Source organism: Aegilops tauschii, chromosome 6 (genome assembly GCF_002575655.3).
Source record: "Aegilops tauschii subsp. strangulata cultivar AL8/78 chromosome 6, Aet v6.0, whole genome shotgun sequence".
NCBI lineage: Eukaryota > Viridiplantae > Streptophyta > Magnoliopsida > Poales > Poaceae > Aegilops > Aegilops tauschii.
Genome location: NC_053040.3, coordinates 50,181,730 through 50,187,045, shown reverse-complemented (window position 1 = coordinate 50,187,045; position 5,316 = coordinate 50,181,730). Strand labels below are relative to the sequence as shown.

Genomic DNA, 5,316 nt, shown 5'->3' with positions numbered 1-5,316 from the left:
CCGCCACGACGGGCATCGAAGGAAATAAGTGCAATCTATGACCAATGATGCCGCGACATCTTCTGACTCCACTGTGACCAACATAGCTTTTTATAATGTTTTGAGAGAATCTCGTCTGGATGTTACCAAGGTTTTCAAACTATGTAAAGTCCATTTTCTAAATCAATCACTCTACACATGCAGCTCTGCGAGGACTTGGATGAGCAGTATGTTAATGCCAACCTAATGATAATGACTTCCTGTGTCGAGCATCATCACCATGGTATTTGAATCTTCTTTAAGGATCTGTGCTTTGCGGGTTCTTAAGGGCAACTATTATCTAACCCTAGGTCGTTCTTTCTGATCTTATATCTCGGCTAAGCCGTGGTGCCACCGAGGGAGCCAACAACAGTAGATGATGTGGTTGCAGCACAAGGTGAAGGTGGCGCTACCGCTAACAACAACGACGATAGAAGATCCGGAGGGCCAAGGTCGCAGTAAGAAGGACGAGACAGCTAAGTTGATGAGAGCGACTGAGCCACAACAATTTCCATGAAATTATTTCCCTTCGTGCTTGTGGTGGCAAAAAATACCATTAGATAATTCAGAGACCCTTCGCGCTTGTGGTGGCAAAAAATACCATTAGATAATTCAGAGACGTGAATAAGCTGGAGGGCAATGACAGAAGTCAAATATGAGCATTATCAACCCACGAAAATAGCGAATTGAAGAAGAAAAAGAAGAGTGGTTTAATAGAGGAGAAAATATGATAATCGTAAAGGTATATGTTAGCTGCCATTAATATTGGACCACTAGAATATGTATTTATCTATTGCAAAACATGAGCAATTAACTAGTTTTGAAAGAAAAAAAGATGTTTGCACCCCTTCTAAGAGCGCCTGCAACGCAAGGTACCTGATCTAGCCGTTGGCTGATAAAAAATTAAAACCCTTCTAAGGGTTCTCCAATGGTAAGCGCTAATTCCAGACACGAAGTAGAGAGTAGAAATAAAGGCAACGACTCTTTTCATAGCTGGTGCGTCAGGTGAAAAAAGTGAAGCACCGCTAGAGTTGGTGTTGATGCCACGCCGGGAATTGATCAACTAACTGCCGATCTACGTAGAAATATATCCTAGTGTTCTCACCTAGAGCCTGGCGTTGGGGATGGCCTAAGATGCTCCTAGACCGTCTTTCAAAAGCAAACTAGCGTATCATTAAATAGATCAACTAGCAAGGTCAACCGACAAACGGGCTTGCATTAACGTGCGACATTAAAGGAGATGAACCACAACGTACTGATTCATCGAACAGCTTCATGCCGGTTGACAAGTTGTGAACAGAAATTGGATAATAGAATGGAGATAGCAAATCATGCGATTTATTCCAACATAGTCAACTTCGCAGTTCACCGATGCATGCTAGATACAGGGTCAATTTCCAGGTTGAGTGTACGAAGAAATGGAACCCAAGTTGCCATCTCACCATCTCAGCCACCAGAACACAACTCTAGATACCTGCAGAGCAATCAATGTCATCAATCAGACTAATTTGTACTATTCTTTAGGGAAAAAAATCAAATGTAATATTCTTTAATGTCATGGACGTATGAACGCTCATGGAGAATAAAACAGATGCATCTGGTTTGTAGCTTATAGGTATTACTTTTATAAACGTGCGAGTTAGATAGCTAGTCAGTCGCAAATCAAAATTAATGAAATTCATGCAGTACAAGCCTCAAACAACGGATAATGCATCATCTAACTTATTAGTACTCCCTCTGTTAATATTATTGTACAGTTTTTAGTGTACTGTTTTTCACCAATTCATGAACTGCTATGATGGTAGGCAGTCCTGTCATGCAACTTCATGATTTTACCCCTAGGCTGGCCATCCTACAACTGACCATGTTATTTTCTAAGGTTCGTGCAGTTCACAACTTTCTACTTCAATTAGGAGAGTGGCAAGTACTCCCTGAGGCCTTGTTTGGCAGAAGGGGTTTCCCAGCCCCAAGTGGGTAGAGGATTTCAGGGGATTGGGTGAACCCCTTTCCTCCACCCAATCCTCTCAAATCCCCACTAATTCTCAATCCCCTCCCATCCCTAAATCCCCTTGCTTCAAAATGTTGTTTGGTAGGCAGGGGTTTCTATATGGTGCTGAGATGATGCAAATAGCGGCAGTGCATTTAAAAATTCAATCTTTAAGCAGCTCATAGGAGGAAAAACATGCTACAAAACTGTAGATCTCATACACAAGTCCCTGCATTTGGCAGAAACTACTCAAAATATTGCGGGGATGATCATCATCAGGTCAAATGAACAAGTGACACCCTCAAATAGCAATCAATAGGGTTAAAAAGGACACAACAATCTAGTATATTGACAACCAAGGTGCCATGCAATTAACATTCATCTACTTCATGGTAATATGTATGTTTAACTGGCATACGAAGCTATTGCTGGTGTCTGTTTCACTTGGGTCATCAATCTCTTGCTGGCCAGTGCTTCAGTACGACTCCCTGAGTTTGGGCTTCTTCTCCGTCCTCGTCTAAAGAATAAAATGTTCTCTTGCTGTGACATTAGACATTACAATTGTAAAACATAAAAAAGAAACATTGGCTGAATAGTAGTTTTCCTTACCAGCAGTTTGTATTACTAACAACTTCAGATAAATGAACATGTAAGCAATATTATTGCTACTAAAAACTTCAGATAAATAGGCGGAAAAACATGTTTCCATGCATGTACATAGACTGACAACCAATAATTGCTCACAATGGCAACACAGCAGATAGGAGAGGCTTAAATATGACGAATGCATTATATGATACTGTCAAGTGTAAACGGATCGAGTAAATGATTAACAAAAAACCAAGGCGAGGATCAAATTCTCTCTATAGTAATAGCTTTTAATTTAGACCAAGAGAGGAGAGGAGATGGAAGATCTATTATATACAGGTTCTGCAGCTTGCATTATTCTAGCTTTCCTATACCTATAGCTGAAAGAATGGATGAGCCAAACGTCCAAAGTACAAAAGCCTCTAAGGTTACAAAATGAAAATCTCACAGGATTGTGAGGCTGCTGGTCTTTCCTATTCAAGCAAGCTAAATGAATTAAGAAAAGAGTGACATTCGAAAATAGAAGAACAGACACCAATGTGTACATGTGAAATGCAATTATGATTACGAATCAACGAATATTTCTCTAGAAAAACAAAATGCACAGATAAAAGAATACTTTTTCTCCCAAACAAAATGCTCAGATATTCTTTGCATGTGAACAGAGATTACACACTAACCATCATCCATAATCGATAGTTCAGACAATTAATCTCTCCATGTCACCTGCAGACAGTGATATAAACAAATCATACAGTAATCTGTCTATAATGTAAAATATTATACATGACTATGCTTCCCCTCAGTCTCCAACAGAAATGATAAGTAACAAACAACATTGTACATTACAGACATGCAGTGCAATTCGGATTGATTATCCAGACAGCAAAGATCTAGGTAAAAATCTGTCTTGAGTAGGTCGGTTAGGTCTTGACACTTCCGTGTCCACATACTACCTAACCTATCTATCATCGCACACAATCAGTTTGCTTGCTATAGAATTCCAATTTAAAAAAATTGATAAACACCAAAAAACTGAGTTCATGGTTGCTACTACAGAACTCATAACAAGTCTGTCGAATTTCATACCAATAGTTTCTTTACCTGTTAAATATGTAGTGATCGTCCAAGATTATCTGAAACTCGGACCATCTTTGAAAAAAGGTCATGCTGACATACAGAGAAATTTAAGTGTGCTGTAGGATGGTGGAGCTTTGGAGTCCGATTATTTTTGACTAAACCTTGGCCAACCCATGTTCGAGTACTCCAGTTTGCTCAACGAATTACCACATACAAATATACACAGATGCAACAATGTATTCAGCACTCATAGCAATAGCATGTACACTGTACACAACCCCAAAAAATACCCAGGTTTCAATTAGCCAACAAACCAGTAGTGCAAAAAGCAATTGGTTCTTTAAGATAGCAGGCACATCACAGTGCAGAACGTATCGATTCCCGATTAGTATGATGATGCAGCCATGCACTGAACAAACATAGAATCATATGCTCTTGCCAACAAGTGCACATCAAACATTGAAATGAGTCAATCCAGAGCAGACTATGGCAATCAAACTTTATTTGTTAAAAAGGAATTCAAGATACAATATATTTAAAGCTCCAGAACGACAATTATTATCTAGGGCAAAACATCATTTACCATATCCATCCATGGAGGAGGAGCACTCCATGGCCGAGATCCTAGACTAGACGAGTGGATCGAGGCGTGAGGGGGCGACCCAGAGGGGAACGAGAGAGGGCGGCGCAGAGGTACGTACTGGCGGCGGCAACGACGCGTCGAGGAGGCTGCCGCCGGTGGAGGCTCGTCGAGGAGTCTGCAGGCTGCAGCGCGAGGAGGACGCCGCGGCCGGCGGCGGCACGTCGAGAGGCGGCGGCGCGAGAAGAAGGTTGCGGTCTTCGGCGAGTCTCCAATTCCGCGAGGGTCTCCTCGGGCTTTCTGACCCGCGTGGACGGGGCGAATGGAAGGGGGATCGGGTGGATTGGGCCAGCGAAACCTCGCGTACCAAATGGACCGAAGAGGATTGCAGCGGGTTCTGGGCCACGCGTGGAAAATTCACTCAAAACCCCTCCAAACCTCTTGTGCCAAACGAGGCCTAATTAATGAATGATCTGGCTGTATTTCGTCAAAAATAAAATTGCGGTGACTGAAGAATTCAGTGTGGCGTTTTATTTTCCTCTCCAATTAAAGGATTCGTTGAGACGGCTAACACATTGAAACCTTTTTTTAAGGAGCCTTCATACTCCCTCCGTTTCTAAATATAAGTTTTTTTTAGACATTTTAAATGGACTACAACATATGGATGTATGTAGACATATTTTGAAGTGTAGATTCACTCATTTTGCTTCGTATATAGTCACTTGTTGAAATTTCTAGAAAAACTTATATTTAGGACCGAAGGAAGTAGATCGTAGCATGGGTTTGCCTATGCTCATCGATAATCGCCTTTACTCTCAGATGGTAGTCAAGCTTTTACGCATGCAAAACATTAAACCCATTGTCAACCAGCTAATTTGACAGATATGATATTATTATTTTTCTTCACAAGTAGTGGTAAGATATATTTTAAACCCCACTGATATATTGTAAACAGTAATTTTTAGTTAGTTTGTGCTTGATTTGCTGGATGGTCCCCTTTTTTTTACCTTTTTATAACATAGTATAAACGTGAGCGCTCATAACACGCGCATACACCCACCTC

General features: G+C 41.0%; 1 long non-coding RNA gene across 1 annotated transcript; it reads right to left on the bottom strand.

Moving 5' to 3' along the window:
* Positions 1-2,155: 2,155 nt before the first annotated feature.
* LOC109781557 (uncharacterized) lies at positions 2,156-4,581 on the bottom strand. The gene is made up of 3 exons (XR_002237324.3): positions 4,375-4,581; positions 3,274-3,319; positions 2,156-2,545 (listed from the first exon to the last, which is right to left on the bottom strand). It is a non-coding gene; the product is annotated as an uncharacterized lncRNA (long non-coding RNA).
* Positions 4,582-5,316: the final 735 nt, after the last annotated feature.